General features: G+C 36.6%; 1 protein-coding gene across 9 annotated transcripts in view; it reads left to right on the top strand.

Annotated features, from left to right (window-relative positions):
- Window positions 1-24520, top strand: part of ARID1B (AT-rich interaction domain 1B) — a 400901-nt gene that overhangs the window by 174647 nt on the left and 201734 nt on the right. The window lies entirely within an intron of this gene.

Here is a 24520-nt window from a genome sequence, read left to right as displayed (position 1 = left end):
AGTTTGGAGGAAAAGTTACTACAACACAAACATAGATAACTTTTAATAGCTTCTTTTTCTGGATCTTTTAGTAACTTTCCTTTTTCTCTTTCTTAGCATGTTGCTAATGTTGATAACATTGTCTTTTTAATTGACTTGATTAGAAAACATCAGAAGTATATAAACCCGGTCTTTTGGGTGATTTTGAAAGGGACATGGTATTCTTACTCTTTCAAAATCTACCTTATGTTTGATAGATATGTGTTAGATAGAGAGATAGATATGTGTTACTTGGTACAAATTAATTTTATACACACATGCAAATGTTCACACACATACACATACCCACACACATTCTTTTTAGATAAGAATATTTGGCAGTATTAAGACACAAATCACCATAGGAAATATCATTAAATACATATGAAAAAGTCATGAAGATAAATTAGCTGTCATCCATCAGGTTAATGATTAATTTGGAAATGGGTTTTTTTTTCCTCCTGATGCTTCCCTCTTTTGACTGATTTTCACTGCTCTGTGAATGATGAGTAAGAAAAGGAGAGGATGTGTCTATAATTGTGCATTGGTATTTGCTTCAATGCTTTAAAAATATAGTAATATATATATTCCATTTGAAGTAAAAATATTTGATCTGTTATAGGTTAAATCCTGTCATATTTGTCATTATTGTCATAATGAAAATTTAAGTTTTAGACTTTCCTGAATGCATTAAAATTGTTTGAATTGATCAGTGATTTGAAAGTATTCTTTTTTTATAACATAGACTTATAATGGTATTTGAAACATAGATACTGTATGAACTTCCTTTTTTGGGGTTCTGTCTATGTTGAAAGTGGAGATAAGATTCACAAGGAAGTTTGATTTGTCCAATAGGGAGCTTGGTTTCAAATTTTATCTTTCTTTCAGCTAAGTAAGTTTTTGCAGTCAGTGTATGCAAAGTGCAGATTTGTGTAGGTGGTACTAAATTTATTTCTTGTTCCTTGTGTTCCAGGAAGGGACTATCCTTTTTTCTTCCTATGTTACCAGTGACCTTTCCCAGTCACTTTCTCCCAATCTCTGCCTGTGGGGAGGCTGGTGTGCCGTGGTGCACCTGTAGCTGGTCCTGTGGGGTGCTCTTACCTTTCTCATAGCCAGTGCCGTCCTGGACACCCATGAGCACCTGATCTGGACTGCTGTATATCACCTGGGAAATGATTATTTGAAACCATTGTTTGGTAATGCTGCTCGGTAGCCACTATTTAAATTTTATTATTGACTATTGTAAGTCGATACAAATATTTGAATATTTTGTTTATTTTACCATTATTTTACAAAAATGAGGAGAAATGGGAAATTGAGGGTAACAGTATTAGTAAAGAGAAATCTGTGTCTGAAAAATGTAAAGATGTGAAACATTTGGGTAAGATGAATGTAGGAAATCTTTTGTCTTAATTGACTACTCATTGCCCCTTAGCAAGAAAGTAATCCTCATTGACGATTATATTTTAGAAGGCAAAATGTAAATTAAACATTTATTTTTCTTCATCATCATTCTCATCCTGTCTATCATTATTCTCTCTGGTGGTAGAACCCATCTCACTCCCACTGTGTTTAGCTTTTGCTCTTTGGTTTTGATACTAGTCTTTAGAAATATCCTGTGTGAATCTGGGAGGACTACCTTGAATCTCAGCATTCTTTTCACCTCCAGTGGTGATAAGAATGTAGTCTGCTGGGGTCAGCTGTGTCTGGGTTTGAGTCCTGGCACCACCAGAAATAGCTCTGTGACCTGAGCAGATTTATTTGACTTTTCATTTCACCTGTTTGTTTTGTGGAAATTGGGAGGAAAAGTTCCTTTCTCGCAGGGTTACTGTCAGGATTACTTAAGACCTTGCATGTACGATGCCGCAGTACGTGGTGGGTCCTTTTGTGAATGGTTACTCTGGCCTGAGGTTCTGTGCTGGCTGCTCGGAGGGAAGGATCCCCTGAGAGCTGCTGTATTCTTATGAGTGGACCGTGGACAGATGGGGGGATGGGCTCAAGGGAGGAATTCAGTGTGCAGCTGGGTGACTTTTGTCCCACAGTGACACTGTTAGAAAGGGTAGTTCTCTTCTGGTAAGATTGGTTCTGCTTATTCGTTGAAATTTTTCATAGGCTGAGGATTCAACTTTAATTTAGTATATTTCTGGAAAAAGTGTTCCAGGTTCCAATGTGACTTAGATAAACTTAAGTAGTATGGCTTATAAATTATAGCAAGAATGGACATGAGTAAAAACGTACCCTTTTCCTCATATCTCAGTGTATTTATTTGCGTTTTTGTGTATATCAACAAAATTATCCAGAATATACTCCATATGAATGCAAATCTCTATTCAGAATCAGTCTTCAGGCTGAAATTGTATCCTTTTTCAGCCTAGTGGTAGGCGGTGGTTGTTACCTTTCCCACGGTGTTGGTTCTCCCTTTGAGTGCTGGTGTATGTTTTAAGGGAACCAGCTGGAGAGGAGTATAGTGTGGATTCAGAACACACAGCAGAGCTATTTCAGCTGCTGAACTCATGTGGTCAGAATGGTGAGCCAGAATGTTTTGCATTTATTGAAAAGAGATGTCAGGACAAAATTTAGAGCTTCATAATAATACAACCCTTGCTTTACACATAGTACCTGTAGTTACCCAAAAGCCAAGTTGATTAACCACATTCAGCCTTATTCTAATGGTACTAGTTTATAAATATTAATGTATAACTACAGATGTTTGACTTAATGTATTTGAGTTTTATATGGCCAGGGGATGTAGACTCTGAAACATATATTAAAATAGAAGTTTAAAATCATACTTCAGTATTATATCCTGATTTTCTAAAGAAAAGATATTATCTAGTAACTTAGAAAGCCCAATAATTTCAATTTGTTTTCTTATGCCTTGTTTATTTTTTATTTAATGACTTTTTACATTGACTGGTGTCAGACCAACCAATTCTAGGTTAAAGCAATTCAGACTTGTAAAGAAAATTAGTGTTTACCGTTTCAGTACCAATTAGTGAACTGTAGAATTTAGAATTTTATATTTAATCATTAAAAGAAAAGCTTTGAATTTCTAGATCAAAAAATTCTTTTTCTAAAATTATCTTCTTGATTTTTGTCTTTTTAATAAAGGTTAGCATTTCAATCTCTTCTGTTATTTAGTCAAGATTAATCAGTTGAGTCTGCCATGATGTTTTAAATTTTGGAATATTAAAAACAACTTGTTCTAAACTATTTTAGTCCTATTTCATTAATACTGCCAAATTTTTGTGATTAGTAAACAACACTGAAAAGATATCCTTTTAAGTTATAGAACAACTTTATGTAGCTAATGGTAAAAAATTCTTCAGTGTCCAACATTCCTCCTGCAGTGAGGTCTCTCTCTCTTACTGCCTCTTTGCGCTCACTGCTATGATGGGACGTTTAGGATCCTCATGCCTTCTGGATGACAGTAGCTGATGTTTGTGGCTGGAGAGTGTGCTCATCATATGCTGGTTCTGGTTCTTTCTCAGGCTGGCTTTTCCCATCCTGGATCTCTAGTGGAAAAACACAATTTCGTTCCAGTTTATACTTCGTGTCAAAGGGAAGATCTCCAATCTTCTTTGGGTCCTGATTTTTCTCTCTGCTGCTGCCTCCTTAGCCAGTAGAGTGCTGATGCCAGTCATGCATGCAAATGTCAGTTTGCAGCAGCAAACTGACATCCATCCTCCTCATCCATCTTGAAATTCACTGTTCATGAAAATTTTGGAAAATTCTTTATAATTAAGAGTAATTATGAGGGAATAAGAACTGAAAGATTATTGGAGGTCTATTGTGGGGCTTTGGATTCTAACAGACTTGAGTTCATATATTCCTGAGCCTCCTGTCATTATTGAAGGATAGATTACATGAGCTAACTAGGCAAAGAGTTTAGCGTAGTGTCTTCCTATTGTAGGATTTAATTTATTTCCATATTATTTAGCCTCAAGTTCTTTATCTTTAAAATGAGCATAATAACATGTAGCATAATATAATGTAGAGTTGTTGAGAAAGCTATGTGTGTATATTCAGAGAAAATATCTGAACCAAATATATCAGACAGTAAACGGTAGATGAGCTTGGGAATGAGTTAAGTTTTCTATTGCTATGTAACAGATTACCACTAATTTGGAGGCTTAAAACAACATCCATCTATCATTTCATAGTTTTCATGGCTCAGGAATCTGGGCAGGCATAGCTGAGTCCTCTGCTCAGGATCTTCTAAGGCTGTTATCAGGGTGTCATCTGGGGCTGTGGTCCAGGTGAGGCTTGAGTCCTCTCCCAAGCTCATGTGATTGTTGGCATGATTCATTTTCTTGCAGATGTAGAGCTCCCAGCCGCTTGCCTCCTCAAGGCCAGCCAGAGAGAGTCTGTCTCTCTGATCCTCTTTAAAGAGCTCTCATGATTAAATCAGGCCTGCCCATTATAATTTCCCTTTTGATTAACTCAAAGTCAACTGATTAGGGACCTTAATTACATCTGCAAAGCCCCCTCAACCTTTGCCTTATTATGTAACTTATTCACAGATGTAATATCCCAACATATTCACAAGTCCTGCCTACACTCAAGCAGAAGGGAATACGCTTGGTGTTTTGCACCAGAAGCCAAGACTCTCGGGTGCCATGTTAGAATTCTACCTACCACAGAGTGGGGATGCATTAGGAAGGACTTACATTCCTTAGTTCATATAGTTCTGTATTTAAAAGAAATTTCAAATAGTACCTAAAAAGTTAAAATAATTATTTTTATTTACTTCATGTGAATTCCCCCAGAATTCTTAACTGAAAATCGTAAGGTACTTCTAGAAGGAGTTTTAGCTAACGTGTCAGCAATAGCAATTCTCAAACATTTAGTGTCAGGAACTGACAATTGAAAATAAGAAAGTAAATAATTGGCTGGGCGCAGTGGCTCACGCCTGTAATCCTAGCACTCTGGGAGGCTGAGGCGGGAGGATCGCTCAAGATCAGGAGTTTGAAACCAGCCTGAGCAAGAGCGAGACCCTGTCTCTACTAAAATTAGAAAGAAATTAATTGGCCAACTAAAAATATATAGAAAAAATTAGCTGGGCATGGTGGCACGTGCCTGTAGTCCCAGCTACTTGGGAGGCTGAGGCGGGAGGATTGCTTGAGCCCAGGAGTTACAGGTTGTGGTGAGCTAGGCTAATGCCACGGCACTCTGGCCAGGGCAACAGAGTGAGACTCTGTCTCAAAAAAAAAGAAAAGAAAGCAAATAATCTAGGCTAATGACTTTATTTTGTAGCTGGGGGTGGGTGGGGGGTGGGGGCTGGGGCCAACCAAAGGCCCAGGGGATTCCAGGGGCTTGCTCAGTGTCACAGCCCAGTGATAAGGGCTGGCCATGAGCTGCCCACTTCTCCTCTTCAGCTGGTACCCACAGTCTTTTCCCTTATGAGTATAAGATTGTGCACATCTACTTTATTAAGAATACTTAGTTTAATGGAATCATGTCAACATGATGATGGACTTTTCCTTAGTTACCAGTGGAAGATTAATATTTTTAGTAAGCACGTGAACATAAATTTGGGTACCATTGTTTGAAATAAAAACTGTAAGCACGTGCTTACAAAATATAGAAAAATTAGCCTGCCATGGTGGTGCATGCCTGTGGGCCCAGCTACTCGAGAGGCCAAGGCAGGAAGATTGCTTGAGCCCAGGAGTTACATGTTGTGGTGAGCTATGATGATGCCACTGTACTCTACCTGGGGTGACAGAGTGAGACTCTGTCTCAGGGGGGAAAAAAAAAGAAATTAGAAATGGGATTGATTGCAACTCAGATACTTCTCTTTAAAACAAGCCATCTTCGAACAAATGAACCACCAAAAAGGTTAGCCTTAGAATTTTGATTTCAAAAAATTTCAATTCAAAAGGCATTTTCAATTTTTTTGTATTTCTTTCTTTTTTACTTTTTGGCTCTGCAACCACCTCAAACTCCTGGCTCCTGGGATGAAGTGATCTACCTGCCTCAGCCTCCTGAGTAGCTGGAAGTACAGGTGTGAGCCACCACACAGTAGAGGGCTAAGTCTTTAAATTTTTTTTTTTTTTTTTTTTTTTGAGACAGAGTCTCACTTTGTTGCCTAGGCTAGAGTGAGTGCCGTGGCGTCAGCCTAGCTCACAGCAACCTCAGACTCCTGGGCTCAAGCGATCCTTCTGTCTCAGCCTCCCAAGTAGCTGGGACTACAGGCATGTGCCACCATGCCCGGCTAATTTTTTCTATATATATTAGTTGGCCAATTAGTTTCTTTCTATTTATAGTAGAGACGGGGTCTCGCTCTTGCTCAGGCTGGTTTTGAACTCCCGACCTCGAGCAATCCGCCCGCCTCGGCCTCCCAGAGAGCTAGGATTACAGGCGTGAGCCACCGCGCCCGGCCTCTTTAAATTTTTGTAGTGATGGAATCTTGCTGTGTTGCCCAGGCTGGTCTCAAACTCTTGGCCTGAGGTGATCCTCCCACCTTGGCCTCCCAAAGTGCTAGGATTACTAGCACTGGGCCCATCCCTATATTTTCTTTCTTTTTTCTTTTTTAAGAAATAAATAGAAAAATTATAGACAAGAGTCATACTTTATTTAATTGGCATCTATTAAAATAGTTTAGTGTGTGTCACTTATATAATACAGCTAACAGTAGTTTATAGACTATAGACATGGTAGACCTTAACTTATATAGTGAAAGGCGTTAGTCTCAGACTTTGTGCTGGGCAACACAGTAGCCACTAGCTACATGTGGCTATTGAACACTCAAATTGTGGCTAGTACCATTAAGGGACTGAATTTTAGATTTATTTAATTTTAATAAATCTAAATTTGAACAGCTACATGTGATACTCACATTAGATCTTATTAGACAGTACAGATTAGAATATGTTACTATTGTCACAGAAAGTTCTTTAGAACTGTGCTGGTATAAGTGAATGTAGTTTATAAGTTTCCTATCATGAAGTGGTAACTAAATGATCTCTGACATCCCTTCTCACTGTTAAATTCTGTGCTTTACTGTTTGTACATTATTTTTAAATGAATTTTTAGTAGTACATTAGGATTATCTTATTCATCAGTTTCTAAGTTGCTCATTTTCCTGAATATATCCTTTTATGTAATGAAGTTAATTTTTAAATTACTGGTTTTAAAGATAACTTAATTGTTAAGCATCACAGAATTCCCACTATTAAATGGAAGTTGGGGGCAAATGAAATTAATAAAGAGAATTCCATCAGTTTACATTTTTAACCCTCCAAAACCATTCCTGCTATTGGGAAGACTGAGACTTGACTTACTTCTCTTGAATGATGGTGCCCAGAGGTCCCCCCCCCCTTTATTTTTTGTTCAGTGTGATTTACCAATTTATCTCAACAGTTACACTATCAGATTGATTTTAAAATTTCTTCATTGCCATTTAGTGATGTATTTTGCTCTGAATATTGTTTTTTCTGGGTTAGTTTTTATATAACCTAAATAGAGGTTCTGTCTTTGTTTGAAAAGTTTTTCCTTGTGGAACATTTTTCTACAGCATTTTGCTGGGCTAATTTAAGTATGATTTCCCAAAAGGCACCTGACTTGAAAACATTATTTTATTCATTCAGGGTTTGACAATGCCAAGGATTTTAGGAGAGAGAGAAAAAAAGAGAATATAGAAGGAATGAAGTGAAAACTGTATGTAGTTTTGAATTTTGAGTTTGTACTGTGGATATATTTCAATTATATCTATGTACATTTTATTATTTTAATAGTCTGAATAAAGATGTACAATCTAAATAAGTTCAGATTGACTACAGTTTAGGATTTGAAAACATGTAGACTCTTCTGGGAGCTTTAGCTTTATAAACCTTGTAATAACAAAACCATATGAGTGCTAGAATCATTATTCATACTTCTTAGTTTCTCACAAGGGAAGCATTATTGACTCTTCTTTTTGCAGCATACTGAATTTTAAAACACATCAAATTATGGTTATCAAATAGTTTTGTAGTAAATAATCTTGTTTGGCTAATATACCTGAAAGGCTAAAGTGTAGAAGTCTAGAGGAAGGTGGTATGATTTTGTCTAAGATTAGGGAGGATAAAGGTTAAATTATTCCTTAAAAACATAACACAGAACCAAAACCAACCACAATGTATTCTCTGCCATCTTCACACAAGACATGTTTTTATGTCAACAAAATACAGATAATTAAAACGCCAAGTAAAAAGCACATATAAAAAGCTCCTTTACTTTTTGTTATTTATTGGCAGATTTGTTTTAACTCAATGGGTAGCATCACCTGTAACACAGAATTTGTTAGCTGTAATTTGTTGTGTTGTTTTAGCTGTAGCTAAAATGTATATTTTTACTTATCAGAACCTACTTTCAAGTCTTATTTTACCATTTCACATATAGTATAAAAACTTTACAGCAGTGAACTTCCATTTTTACCCTGTTTACCTTTTTACAGTTGTCATACATTTAATTTTTCAATACAATATTAACTCTAGTATAATTATTTTATTTATCTACTGTTTGATGGCCATTGGGTTGTTTCCACATTTGGACTATTATGAATAGTTCTACCAGGAATAGTCATGTATAAGTCTTTCTATGGACATAATATTTTTATTTTTCTTTAGTAGATACTTAGAAGTGGAATTTGCTGGGACATGTAAATTTCTATCTGACATTTTAAGAAATGGCCCTGCTGTATTAAAAAATGGCCAATCCATTTTACATTCCCACCAGCAGTGTTCTCTCCACACCATCACCAACACATGTCTTCTGTCTTTTGCATTGTTGCCATTTTTGTGGATGTGACTGGGATTCTAATTTGCATTTCCTTAGTAACTAATGATGTTATGCATCTTTTACTGTGGACATTGTCCATTTATATATCTTTTGTGGTGAAATGTCTGTTTAAATCTTTTGCTCATTTAAAATTTGTATTATTTTTGTCATCTTGAGCTTTAAGGCTGCTTTACATATGGATACGAGGTTTTTTTAAACCATATAAATGATTTGCAGATATCTTCTCACAGTCTGTGGCTTATCTTTTCACTTTCTTAAAGGTGTTTTTTGAAGCAAAAAAAAGGGTCTTTAATTTTCCTAAAGTCCAATTTATTTTTAAAATCACTCATGCTTTTGGTGTGAAATGCATGATGGCCTCTATTTGGAAAGATATTTTCACTAGATATAGGATTTTAGCTCAACAGTATTTTTCTTTCAGTTCTTTAGAGATCTTGGTCCACTGCCTTTTGACTTCCATTGTTTTGACTAGAAGTCTTTTTTATTTTTGTTGTTCTTAATGTAATTTGTTTTTTTCTGGCTCCTTTTAAGATTTTCTTTATCATTGATTTTAAGAAATTTGATTGTGATATGACTGGTATAGTTTTCTTTGTTTGTCTTTTGCTTGGGTTTCAGCTGACCTTTTGGATCTATCTATGTTTCCATCAAATTTGGAAAAATTTTAGCCAGTTTTTTTTTTTTTAATTTTTTTTGTTTCTCCCCTCCATCTTGTACAGCAACTCTTTTTTTCCTCTGTGTTTTTTTTCTTTCTATACTATGTCTTCAATTTCAGGTTTACTAGTCTTTTCTTTTGCATTGTTTAGTCTGTCATGAAATCCATTTAGTGTATTTTTCACATGAGACATTGAAGCTTTCATCTCTAGAAGTTCGATTTGGGCTATATTCTACAGTTTCCCCCTCTCTACTTAAGATGTACATATTTTTCTCTGTTCTTTTGAACACATGGAATACAGTTAAAAGAACTGTTTTAATGTTCTTGTCTACCAGTTCTATCATCTTTGTCACTTTTGTGTACATTTCAGTGGGTATTTCTCTTCATTTTGGATCATATCTTCTTTGCTTTCTGGTAATTTATTATTGTATACCAGACATTGTCAGCTTTTGCTGGTTGATTGCTGGATGTCTTTCTTTTTGTTTCTATAAATGTTCTTGAACTTTGGTATGGGTTCAGCATATTACTTGGAAACAGCTTGACCTTTTTGGGTCTTGCTTTATGCTTTGTTAGGTGGGATAGGTGGGACTAGGGCAGTGTTTAGAGCTAATTTTGTCCCACTTGTGAGGCAAATTCCTTCTAAGTGCTCTATGCAGTTTTTCCTTTCTGGCTGGTGGACACAAGTAGTCTTCTATGTAAGCCCTGGGGAGGATTCTTCCTAATCATGTTGGGTGGTTCTTTCCCTGTCCTCAGATAGTTTCTTCACATGATACAGGCTGAACAGTACTCTGTGGATTACTGGAGGGGACACTCTCTGGATAGCTTTCTCCTCTATTTACTCTGTCCTGCAAACACTAGCCTCTTGGTGTCCTCACACTGTAAACTTCATTTCCTTAACTCAGGGAGATTTTCAGAATCTGCCTGGCTTTCCCCTCCACGCACTGTAGCCTAGAAACTCATTTGAGTTAGTAAGCTGGGGGAATCATGGGCTTCACTGTGTTGTTTCCTGTCTGTCAGGAACCAGAGTCCTTGTTGCCTGCTGCTCAATGTCTTGAAAATTATGGCATTACATACCTTGTCCATTTTGTTTGTTTGTTTTTTAAGAGGGGAAAGTAAATGCAATCCCAGTTAGAAGAATGAATATTAGAAGAAGTTAATGAAAGGGAAAAAGTATAGAATTCTTCTTAACTAGTATTGACAGGATATATATCTCTTCCATAAGTTTTGTTAATGGCTTTGAGTTTTACTGTATAAACATGGTGCGTGCTGGACATCATTTAAGTATAGCTTTTTATTCAAGAAATATGGAAATGCCTTTATAAAGTATAGAATCCATTTCATCACCATGAAAAACCTTTGTTTTTTTGTGATACAACTTATTAGAGACTGATTTGTGCCATTATGTAAAAAGTTATTTTTAATAGTTAGGTGGGTCTTTTCTTAAAATTCTGTTTAGTTTCATGGTAGGAGTATCTTCATTTACACATTAATGGCTACGTGAGTTATATTTAATTCATGCTAGTTTTGAGCCTGGAGCCTTATGAAGCAAAACCTGGGCAAAACCCTGCAGTTAGTTTGTGAAAATCTTACTTGTTGATGTTGTTATTGTTATAATTAATATTGACAAATTAATCCTAAAAATGTGAATTAAATGAATAGAAGTCAATAAATTTCATTTTTCATTAAATTAGAAAGGATCATTTTGTTTTCCAAGTTTTTATCCATTTTCATCATAAAATACCATGGCCCCAAGGGAAAAAAATTTTTTTTCTAGTGTGGCAGTCAACGTGTTAATATGATTCAAAAGAGAATATAATTTTGTGGCTTTGTTAGTATAAAAAGAACCATTTCCTTTGGAGAATCGTAACTTTTACCTTCCAGTAGACTGTATTTAAATGTGATATATTACTTTTTCTAGCTGTATATTTTTTAGGATTCCTTATGATAGGAGACTCAAACTATATTGTTCCATTTGTTCCAAATTTCTCTCCATTTTCTGTCCAGATGGCAACTGACTCAAGTGTATGTGACATTACATCTTTTTCAGTTAAAAGTAATATTTTTAATGTATTGAATTGCCTAATGAATGAAAGATTTAAGTGAGTCTTCAGTGCTTGTTTCCATAAAATGTATAATCCTGAAAGCACTAACAGTGTTGATAATGTTACCTGGTTGTGAGTTAAGGACTTTTCTATTTTGTGTTTCTGTTGTTATTGTATCAAAATTTATCAGGTGACAGAATCATTTGAAAATTCTCAGTTGACAAGAATCTCAAATTTGCTAAGACTATATATATATATATATATAGAGAGAGAGAGAGAGAGAGAGAGCGCGAGCGAGCGAGCGCGCGAGCGCGAGCGCGCGAGCGCGAGCATCACACAATGCGCAATACAAATCTAAAGTAACTGCTGGGTTGCCTCATTGCAAACTTTAATCCTTTTTAGGTCAGGTTCCAGTGAATCTTGTTTCCCGTCTACTGAGTACGCTGTTAGGCAGATTGACTCAGCTTTAAACTCCTCACGTCCTGCTGTGGGGAGAAACTGCCTGCCCCAGTGACAAGTGTGGGAGGCTGGAAGGACAGGATGGTGCCGCTTATTTTCTTTGCTGCTGAGGGTATTGGAAATTGCTACTTGCTCTACCTGAATTTGAGCTTGGCAGTTGTCCAAGAACATTAGGGATTTGCATGAAATACAAACATGGATTATTTTAGTCAGTTGGTCCTTCCTTTTAAACATTGATTGCAATGTGGCCTTTCCTTTTTACCACCTAAGTTAAAAGACTTTAAAGAAAGTATCTGTAAAAATTTAGTATTTCCCATTAAAATGTTCATGAGAATTTTTTGTAATGCTTAGATCCATAATCATGATGATGTTGTAGTTTGATAAGTATATCTAGAAAAGGACTGAATGCCTTTCTATGTGCCAGGCAGTGTGCTGGGAGACAGTTACTGGAAGACAGAGATGAAATGCATGGCGCTGCTTTTCCTCTGGGAAATGTCTGGTTTATTGGCAGAGGCACTCCACAAAACAGTGCCATGTAGTGCACTCTGTGCTGTCTTGGCTGATGACCTGTAGCAGCCCAGTGAGGGTCACTGTGCAGTGGAGGGAAGGCCTTCGAGACAGTGCAGGGGGCTTGTGCCTGACACACAGGAAAGGCCAGGAGTGTTCAGCATACCAGGAGCTTAGATGCTGTCCTGAGCAGTGAAGAGCCCTTGACGTATAAAGGAACACTTACAGCTTGGTTTATATTTTTAGAGAAGATCCTTTTTATTATTTTAGGGAAGGTCACAGAAATTAAATCACTTTTCACTCATTGAAAGAAACAATTTAATAATAATAAATCCATTTAGTATTTATTTTGATGCTTACATTTTAGTGTAGATGTCTTTATCATCGTGGCAGTTAAGTAAAGCCACTGTTTTTGTTGGTTTAATTCATGGCATAGCACAAACTGGAAAGGTATCTTGATTTCTTCAGCCTTCTAGCAACCATCCTCCCTTAGCTAATCCTGAGGGTAACCAGTGCTGTTCTGACTTGTAGTAAGCACTTCCTCAGGGATTGCTATCACACTCACACTACCTGTGGGTGGGATGAATGACTGACTTTTTCTTTTGAGGGGTGGTAGTTGAGTGGGGAATTATTAACCACCTACTTAGCTGAACCAGGAAATGGAGTCTCTGCCTTTCTTCATGTCAAGTACAGTATATAGAATCAGGCATTTGGAAACCAACAGGAGTCAAAGGCTGCTGTGTCCCTTTCTCCTAGGATAAATTGTAACCCAGGTAATCTGAGTTGTTGTTTTTGTTGTTTTTTTCTCCCCAAAATAGACACAATTTAGAAATACATAACTAATTTATAGGTGATAAAAATCAAATGAAATTGTCTTTTTATATCTGTATTTCTTCTAACATGTACATATATATGCACATGACCATTACTATATATTATCTCTTAAATTCTTTAATTTGGCATTAGTTAATGGCTTCCTATTAGATGATGATTATAGCTTGTTGTACACTATGTTTTTCTTACTCTTCACTGTCCTTCCAGTATAATCCTCTCTGAAGTTTTGGTTAAGACCATTATGTCTTTTTAAGTAGTATTCACTTAGCTAAGTATTATATTGTACTATAATTACATTTCCTTTCTTGGATAACTTTTAGTTTTGCTTGGAGTTAACAGTTGCCTCATTTTTTTCATATACTTTTCTTTGGACATCTAACTGTGTCTTCTGTGTCCTCCAACAGCTTGGCAATGTATTCTTTCATGCTGTCATACCTGTTAGATAAGTTTTTTTTTTTTTTTTTTTTTTTTGAGACAGAGTCTCGCTTTGTTGCACAGGCTAGAGTGAGTGCCATGGCGTCAGCCTAGCTCACAGCAACCTCAAACTCCTGGGCTCAAGCAATCCTTCTGCCTCAGCCTCCCGAGTAGCTGGGACTACAGGCATGCGCCACCACGCCCGGCTAATTTTTTTTATATATATATATTAGTTGGCCAATTAATTTCTTTCTATTTATAGTAGAGACGGGGTCTCACTCTTGCTCAGGCTGGTTTCGAACTCCTGACCTCGAGCAATCCGCCCGCCTCGGCCTCCCAGAGTGCTAGGATTACAGGCTTGAGCCACCTCGCCCGGCCTAGATAAGTTTTTAAAATTCTATTTTTCCATAGTCTCCTATTCCAGTTTGGAGTGGTTGTTAACCTTTAGATGTATATTGCTGTCTCCTGGGATGCTCCTTTGTTATTTCTCTGACTCTTCTTTTTGCCTTATATGTATGGATCTCCTGTTTCCTAAATCACTTGTTTTTTGATTGTGTACTTCCTTTAGTATGTCCTGAGAAAGTGTGAAAGATAGGTAAATATTTAGACCTTGTATTTTAAAAAACACCTTTAGTTATGCCCTCCTATTGGGATTGGTTTTTTGGGTAGATATGGTAATCCAGCACAGAAATAGTTTTCTCTAAAAATGTATAAAGTAAAACCTCTGACTTCTAATATTACTACCTTCAACTGTTTCATGTTGCTGTTGAGAAATTAGATGCTATTTTGATGTTGACTCTTTATATATGACCTGCTCCCCCATAACCCTGGGAACTGTTAGGATTTTCACCCGTGGTGCTCTAAAATAATGCTTTGTCTTTCTATGTTTTTTCCCCCCTTTTTCTTTTTTCTTTTTTTCCTCTCTTCATTGTGCTGGGCACTAAGTTTGTACTGTTCTTCATTTTGGGGCAATTATCCTGTAATAGTTACTGGATAATTTCTTTTTCTCCTTTTATCTACTTTCTCATTCTGGAACTCATAGATGTTGGATATAGTGGATTGATCGATCTTTTCTTTCCTCCACTAATTTTTCCATTCCTTCATTATTTTCTGCCTAGGAGATAACCTTGACTTTATCTGCTAGTCTGGCTGTTAAATCATCTTATTTTTCTCTTTATATTTTTTATTTCAAAGTGTTTTTATTTATAGTTTGTTGCTTTTGTATAACATTCTTTATTTGTTTCATGGATGCAGTATCTTTTTTCTTTCTCAAACAGAATGTTAGGGTGTTTTTTTTTCTTAATGTTTCTTCTATTCCTTGAGTTATCTCTGTTTCTTCTGAATTGTTCTTTTTATAATATCTTTTATGCAAGAGGCTTGCTCAAAAGTGTGAGAATCTTTGTTCATATTTAAGGGTGAAGCATGTTAAAATGCTGATTGGAAGTTCTGTGTGAGGTGGGCTTGTGGACTGGCAGGTGTCTCTTTGGGAATATCATATGATCAGCCAGTTTTTTCCTTGGCCACTTCCTCATGTTAGTATATGAATATATATATCGAGTCTGGAGAAGTCTGCTCCTACAGTCTTCTGCTTGGAACCATGCCGATGTTCAAGCCTGGCTGCAGAGGGTCCAGAGCTGGCTGGGGAGGGGTTTTAGTGTTCAGCGCTCACTCTAAATGTAGTGTGTGGCCACATCACAGATCACCCCGCTCTTGTGGGCCCTCGTTCTTCTAGTTCTCTGGCTACAGAGAATCCCCTGAAATGGAAGAAGGAGGGTGGCAGTCTGGTGCCTTGGTTTTATAGACTATCAGTTAATTCTCCTGGTGTTAGTCTAGTAGGCTCCAATTCTTGAGATTTTCAGGTTATACAGGCTATATTGATTAGTTCCTTCTTGATATCCTGTTTCCTGCGCCTCTTGGCTATTTAGGATTGACCTGGACCTTCGTTCTCTCTAAGGGAGTTCTCATTCCTCTATTTGCGTTTCCGTCTGTGTATATTGTTAGTAATATTGTTTCAGTTTATAAATCACCTCAAAACTTCATTTTATTAGACAATCATTTCATTATTTCGAACTGTTTCTTTGGGTCAGGAGGATGAGGTTCTGGCTACATTTCTCTCCTGTGGTTGCAGATAGTGGCTGAAGTTGGGAGGGCAGGGGAGCTTCTGGGGGTTGGTGGTCCTCTCCGTGTTATATCAGGGATTGGAGATAGATAGGAATAAGTGTGGCATGGTTATCCTATAGTAGTCCCATGTAGCTCCAGAAATGGGAGTAAGCAATGGGAGATGGGCCCCTTAGCTTAATAGTGTCATTGAACCAATTCTCTTTTCAACTTCCTCTTGCATCTCTTTCAATTTCTACTTAAATGTCTTACCAGAATGTAATTTTCAGATTCTTACTTCTGTCCCACAATGCTCTTCTCCCTGCTCTTCTAAGGTATCTTAACACTCTGTGGAAGAAAGGGCATTCTGGATAAATAAGTGAGAAATGCCCCAAAGCAGATGTTTTTCAGATTAGGATTTGGCTGTCTTTAAGACCTGCTTGGTGTCTACTGACTTATTAGGAAATTGATAACTGTAATTGAAAGGTGTATGACAATAACTCAGTATTACTAGAAAACAAAAGTAGAGTGAGAAAAAGCTATTTGTAAATGCTGGGTGCGGAGCAGCAGTGGTGGGTGCAGTTGTAGATGAAGCTGCAATATGAAACTTGAATGGAATCAGAAAATTTAGCTCAGGCCATAAGGAGTTTATTTTAGGAAGAGACTGTTTCTTTGTGAGTGAAGACTTCATTTCCAAATAAAAGTAGGTAATTATTAAATACTGCTTTTTTATTTCAAAAAAAAGTTCTTAGAGAAAGAAAGCTTCCATATATTTTAGAACATTTTGAGATTCTTTCAGGCTCTGGCTCTTAAGAGCAGCTAAATCTTACTGACAGCAGTTCTTGAAGAAGAAAGGAGATGCAAAGAGAAGTAACACTATGATGTGATTCTGTTAAAATCATTCAAATGATATGAAATCAGTAACACCTTTTGAAATGTCCTTTTCTAAAATCAATGTAATAATATCCCCTGCTTTGGTAAACATAGTTGGCAAAAATCTTTTTATTTAGTGTTTGTGTGTAAAATGTAAAGGAAGGTTTTTAATTCAGAGTAAGTGTTCATGTTCAAAATGCAATATATGAATCTGGAAGAAATAAAAGTAAATCTTTAAACTCTAATTGCAAGGCTGTCTGCTCATATTTAATTGACACACGTTTAAACATTGCTTGTAATGGATCATTTGCCATTTAACTGACATTAACGACTTCAGTTAACTCATGTTTTTGTATTACATGCTGGCTGTTTATTTTTTTGTTAATTTCCCTTTAGTATTCAGCTTTCCATACATTAAAAGTTTTTGTTTTTATAAACAACTACTGTGTCTTGAATCTCTCTTTTGATTATTAAAACTTTCACACATGCATTTGGTTTAACTACATATACTTTTTATTATCAGTATATGCAGCATATTGATAATAAACATTTGCACATTGTTGCAAAAAACCGTTCTGCAGGAGTACTCATACCGAAAATTGTGATAGTGTCCAAGTCATCCTCAGACATTGGATTGTATCCTCAGAGATTGGATTGTGCTCGCCTTGGATCAGATCGCAAGACTGATAATGCTTACCTCTGGGTTTGTTGTATGCTAGTTAAAAGCAAAGGTGAAGCAGAAAACCTTTGCTGCTTTCATTCTGAGATGTCATGTCCCATTGCACTGGGTCATTTTCAGTATTAGTATTCTTACCTCCTGCTATTTTTCCCTAAGTTTTTGCTAACTTCTGCCAAATTGACTTCTCTTAAAAGACTTTTGTCTTTGATGTGTTAAGATTCACTGGGGGAGGGAGTCCAAGAGATCTAGGGAAACTCTCTAGCATTTCATTTTGGTGTTACCTGGTTTCCATTTGAATCACTTACCTGCTCTCAGAGGTCATGGCTTCAGGGCTGATTTTGCTAGTCACTCTGACCCTCCTCTTAGCCCTTTAACTTGTTAAGTGGATAAACACCTGTGTGGGAAGGCATTGGGTTTTTTTAATTCAGAGAAGGAGGCATCCTCTCTCGTGAACAGGCTCATGGCTAATTTTTATTTAAAAAATTTTTATTTCCAATTTCTGTTTAATAAAAAAATTTCTAAATTTCCAAAGTAATTATTTCTAAGCAAATTTAAGGCATAAACCTCCTGCATAGTAAAATCAGCAACATAAGAGACTGCAAGGACTGGTAGTTAGGTCCCTGAGTTTGAATCTCTCTCTACCAATCACGTGGGCAAGTTGTTTTAAATTTTTGTGCTTCAGTTTTCTCACCTGCAAAATGGAATAGGTTAAAATTAACATGTGATGTGTTTAGAACATTGCCTGTCTTGTAGTAATTACTCAGTAAATGCTTGCAGTTGCTTTTGCTATTACTATTATTATTAAAGAGCCTTAGCTACTTTTACACAGACTACAGTATACTTATCTGGACCTAAATTTTATTAAGGTCAGTGCTACCATTTTTTGAAGGAAACTCAACTCAGTATAACTGCTAGCAAAAGTGATTAAATATGATTAAAACATAAACTGGCTGTTCATTGTAAGTAATTTTTAAAACAATAAAAACCATAAGGGGGAGCACCTTCCTTGCTTCTATTCCATAGAGACAATTACAGCTAACATTATCTATTAATATTTCCTTCTAGTCAGGTTTCTAGATACCTATGCTAGTTTCCTGTGTGTATTCTCTGTTTTTTTCATTTGGCATCACGTGTATTTCCTTAGCCTTAGGAATCTTGTTTTGAAAACTTATTAATAATATATTCTCATATTTGATAGATATATTAATACATAGCTTTAGTCATTGAAAAGACCACATTAGCCCTCGTTCACATTGTTTACCCATCAGAGTACCTTCCTGAATCTAGAATTGTCTCCTGTTGAGACTTTATTCCTTTGAGTTGAACAGTATCTATTACTGTTTTTTAAATATGCAAGTGAAATCAATGCAAGTAATTATAGCAGATAAGTGTGTATGTGATGGTGGTAATGGGGATGATAGAATATTAAGAAAATGGTCAGAATCTGCTTAGTCTTTGTTTCATTCTAGATGCCTACTGTTTGTATACATGGGCAAAATACTCTAAGAAAATCTGATACTGGGAAATTTAGATTTGTCACCACTGGCTTTGGATTGAAGGTGAAGGGATTATTGACAAAGATTTAGCTGCAGATGCACTTACTGGTTATAAACTGGGGGCTTGAAGAGTGACAAGGGAGTTTAAGGGCTAGGATTAAAAACAGACCAACAATATGCTAAATAATGTAAACTGTTGGGCTACAGATTTAATTTACATATGCCTAATTTGTGCAGTACTTCAAAGGAACACTTCTGTTGTGTTAAGTGAGGCGACTCACATTTTGTACACGCATGCACAGCATGCATGCTGCTGGGTGTCTGCTCATCTCAGGGGATCCTTTGCAAACCACAGTGAGGGGGAGGGTAAGAATGGCAAGTGCACCTCCGTGGTACTTTCACAGTTGCCTCCTGGCCATCCTTCCCTAGTTTGAATGGGGGTAGCACATCCTCTTGTTTCTACCAGAAAGCAAGTAGTTGTACTAGCAAGTAGTGAAAGATTGCCAGAAGAGCTCTCCTACCTGCCCACCCTGGACATTTGTTTCCTGTCTGAATGCATTTGGAAGCTTAGTAACTTGCTAGTGGCCCCATCCAACATAACTGGGTTGCCTTTGTTTCAGGAGAATTGGTGAAATATGATTTAGTCACTCAACGTACTTCAGCATGCTAAACCTTATTAGGAGGGAGGGTGGTGGGTTTGTTTTTTTTTAACTGCTTTATCCCTGTGCATTTGGAGCTAGTATCATCCTTAACTGACCAGTACCTTTCCTGTAACCTTCATTAGAGAAGAACAACCCAATATTAGTGACAGTCAGACACATGCATTCTTATAGTCAGAGAAGTGTGCCATAAAAATAGGATGAATTTCTTATTTTTTCTGCTGTGTATTCTGTTCCCATCATGGCCACATGAGAGCTGTGTTTCACAGGGATCTGAAGTAGCATGTTGGTTTCTATCGTGCGTTCTCCCTTTTCGCTATTATGACACAGAGACCTTGAATCATTGTAATCCACCCCCATGTCCCATTCTTTCAGCTCCCTTTTGGATTTAACTTCTTGGCCATGGCTTATCATATTTTATCATTATTACTCTTGATTCATTTACTCTGTCATCTGTCTGTCCCATTTGTCTGTCTCCAAATCAGGTCAGCCATGCTATTTCTCTGCTCCTACATGTCTTCTAAACTCTACTGGGGCAAAATTTTCTAGTCACAGCCATTGGTGTTTCTGCTAGAGAGGATCATCCTGTATCATGGTGGTCAAGGTGAAGTGAGGATTACACCTTTTTATGGTCATGAATATCCCAAGCAAAAGAAAAGATGATATATTTTAGTAGTGACAAGATAATAATGCATGTTAATCTTCAAAATTTGTGGGAAGCTATCATAGTTGTACTACACAAAGCCAATGTATAAATTGAAATTTTGAAGTTTTACTCATAAGTAGATTGTCATTAAGTAAGGGCTCTCGGGTCACACACATTTGAGTTTTAATCCTAATTGGGCCACCTAATAGGTGTGTGGCTACGGCCAAATTACTTAACATCTCTCAACCTCATCTGTAAAATGGATATAATCCATTTCTGACTTGAGCAGTGAGATTAGTGGTGTTTGCATGCAGAATAAATACTTAGTTAAGAGAGATGATGGTGGTAATTAATAGCTGTAGTAGTCATAGTGGATATTGTTATTACGTTATTTCCCAAATGATGGGCATTTTCTCTATTGCTGCTGTGTAGAATGATAGTAAATAATCTAATAATCAGAGATATCAAAACTTGTTATTTATCCTTTTGGTATAGTTCTTGCCAATTATTTTGACTTTTTAACCTTTACAGTGAATAATGTAAATTTTCGTATACAAAAAGTACAGTATTTAATTCAGTGAACATTTAGGAACACACGTTGTCTTGCCAGTCACTGGGCTTACTCTTGGAGGTGCACACGTGAACAAGAGATATTGTTTGTCCTGAGAGAACTTAAGAGCCTAGTGAATTGTAGAGTCATTGGATTGGTTAGAGGGCAAATTTCCTTAACTCTTTGTTTTATGTTTTTGCTCTGTGGCAACTAACTGAAATTATGTGTTATCAATGGCTTTTCATGGCTAATCATATTTCACAGGCAGGGTGATTAATAATTAAAACTATAATAGTAATAACTATTAAAATTGATTAAGGGTTTGCTTGTAAGCCAGGCACTTTTGTAAGTATTTTACATGTATTAACTCATTTAATTTGCATGACATTCCTGTGAGGACTGTTATGAGTTCTATTAGTCCTGTTTCATTGTTAGGTTCTGAGGTGCAGTAACTTGACTTACCCAGGTTGCATAACTGGTATAAACGGCCGAGAGAGAATTTGAACCCTAGCAAGCTGGCCCTGCAGAACTTAACTATGCTAGCCTGTCTCTCATGGTACTCATTAGAAAATAGGATGTATCCATATTTTAATCCAAGACTGCCCACAATATTGTACCAATTTAGAATTAGAGAAAAGAAATGTTTTAGGAAAAAAGTTCATACTTGTATATTTCTCAGACCCTTCTTGAATTTCAATAATTTAAAGGCTATTTTGATGAATATAATGTCCGGGTGCTGATTTTTAATTTATTTTAATTAGGAATAATTGGAACTTAATATGTTTTCATTAACATTAAACATAGTAATAAATTATTCTAAATGTCCTGATTTTTTCACCAAACATTTCAGTACTTCAAAAATTCTGTTGGAATTAGATGCAGTATTGGTAAACTGCACTTTATTTTATACAGTAATTTTCTTTTCTAGGACATGTTTCTTACAAGTATTTTAAAATTTTTACAAAGTTGTAATCCTAATTTAATAACAAAGAAAACAATATTTTTAAAAAGTCAACAAAAATCTCTTATCATGAACAATAATCTTAAGTATGAGCACTTATTTTATAGTTTACTTTTCTTTCCAGTAGAAATATGTTATGCATAAGTATGTAATGTATATGCCGGATATCTTATATATAGTATGTAATAAGAATACAAGATAGCATGTGAATGCAAATTATACTAAGCTTACATTTTAGCATTTGGGCTTCTATATTTTCTACTGTAAAAAATGCACTAGTTATAGGTACAGACACAAGCATGCGTGTGAGTGATTGTGTCGTACTTCATTTGGGAAGGCAATACAATGGCGGTTCCTGTTGCACCTTTCTAAGTTTCTAAAGTCCATGAGGGAAAAAAACCAAACAAAATGAAGATATTATATGTTAACATCTCGTCATCTTCTAAGTAGTTTGTAATCATAATAAATATAATCATAATAAAATATAAAAAGCCAATTGTAGTATTTTCATGTTATTTTCACAGCCTTTGAATTTAGAAAATGGTTAGTTTGTTTTCAGAGATTCTAATGCTTTGTTCTGAAATGCATGTTTTCAATTTTGGTGTGCCCCTTCATGAGTTCTGTTTGTTTTCCTTATCAGAAAAGGCTCCCAGGGAACAGAAGGACAGAAGGCTAGCACCAGGGCCATACCTTCTGGAGTGGGAGGTGTTCAGAACGGCCTCCCATCTGTCGGGCCTGTGCACTGATAAAACTTGCTGCAGCTGTCTTGGTTCTCCAGAGCAGACGTGGCCTGTTTCTGCGGAGGTCCCTGGACCTTGGAGAACCGCCCTGGCTCCGGAGCAGTCCGGTCAGGCTCACCGGCTCTGTGGCGGGTGTTCCCAAGGTCAGCACCCAGGTACAGGGCTCCAGGGAGCTGTCAGCTGCAGACAGGATTGTAGAGAGCAGCAACTAAGTGTGGTTCTGTGGCAGCCAAGTTTATGTTTTGGATTAAAGAAACAACCACTGTGATTGAAAAAAAATAGTATTCAATGAATTGAAAGACAGACTTTATTAAATGGTCAAAAATTTAAATACTTTCCATAAGGAGTTGAATCTTTATCATTTAAATGTAACCATTTTAGGTCAAAATTATATATGTATTATATGTTATATGTGTATAAGTAAAATGAGGTCTACTCACTGATGGCTGTTTTTACTATAACAAAGTATAGGTTTTTATCTTCAGATTTTTAGCAGAAGTAATCTATGAGATGCCCAGTGGAGTGATTCTGACTACACAGTTATTTCCTATTTTGTGAGACATTTGTGTAACTTTATATGTTAATTTATAGAAAGAAGTGATACTTGGATATAACATACATTTGCCTTTAAAGCCATAGCATTATATTTTTAAAAATTCTTTAAGATATTCTTTAGGGTCGCCATTATAAGGTCGCATACCTAAGCACAGAGTCAGAGTTGCTTTAATATAACTATCCCAACGTTCAAAATTTACTGAATGTAGTAGGAATAATATTTATTTCATTGACAAACATAGGTTGAAACCATTGCTATTTAATAAAAGCTAGAAACAAAATAGTCTTTTTTCGTTTTGGAATAGTTTAATGACTTGTGACTATTACCTTTGGAATTTCTGTTGATAAATATGGACAATACATTCTAAAAGTTGTAAAAATCAAATGCAAATTTTAAATTTATCTCTTTGTAAAATACATACCTTATCAAATATTTTACTGAACAGATAATATAATTATTGAGTGACACTTTTTCAAATTATAAAATCAACCCTTACTGAATGTGTCAGGCTCACAAGAGGGCAACATACCGTAATAGAAAGGATTATATGGGAATATGAGTTTGTCAGGTGTGTAGAAATTGACATACACATTTCTTAACTTCTGCTGTTTTTGTTTTCTTCATGAATTTCAGTTCTCAATTTTCCAAAAGTATTATTTGAGAGTATTTAACCCAATGACAGTAGAAATAATGACGGATTAAAGAAAATGTTTTACCTTCGTGAGTCAGTTGACTCAAAGGAATAGAATGGATCACTTATTTATGATAACTGCAGATTCCTGAGCTGCGCACGTGTCTGTGTTGGTATATGTTCGATTTCAGCAACAAGCTAGTTTCAGTTAGATCTGACTATGTGCATAGGTGGTAGGTTGTCTTTGAGCATAATTGCTAATGGGTTTTAAACCTTAAAACATTCTATCTCAGCAGTTTAGACTCCACAGAATGCCGAGTGATTGTTTCCACAGCTCCACAGAGGAATTTGTGAGGCCCCATTATTGATTTACTCCCTCCAAAAGGAGGAAGTGGTTTTTAAACAACAAATGTACAAAGAAAGAAAAAACCTTCATAAAATGCTATTCCCAAGTAAAAACCAGTCCTCATTCTTTGATAATCAGAAGTAGGCTTTTTTAAAATAATATTTTTAGAAGTGTGTAAGTATGTAGGATAGGTACATACATACCCATTATTTCTAACAGCTGCTGTTCTGAGTCAGCTTGTGTGCTCTGTCTCTGATCCTCGGCCATTCCCTCCAACCCCTGTGGAGTTCAGTAACCTGCCTCAGAGACAGACTGGTTGCCGGCCAGGGCTGCCTTGGATTCCCCTCAGCCCCCACCGTTTCCTATCTTCTCATGCCTGGGTTTTCCTCCCTCAGGAGTGCTTGCAGGTGTTCTCTTCCCCGACCGCCACCCCCAGCACCGCGTCCCCACCTTTCCTAGACAACGCCAGTGCCCATCAGCACAGGTGACTGCAGTTATTCTTACTCTCCTACCCTGTCACCTGGGCCTGGGCGGACCAAGAGCAGAGAATTCAGGGCCACTGATATGCTGGGAGCCCCTCCC

Source organism: Microcebus murinus, chromosome 5, assembly GCF_040939455.1.
Source record: "Microcebus murinus isolate Inina chromosome 5, M.murinus_Inina_mat1.0, whole genome shotgun sequence".
NCBI lineage: Eukaryota > Metazoa > Chordata > Mammalia > Primates > Cheirogaleidae > Microcebus > Microcebus murinus.
The sequence above is the reverse complement of the archived record's forward strand: the minus strand, read 5'-3'. Positions and strand labels throughout refer to the sequence as shown.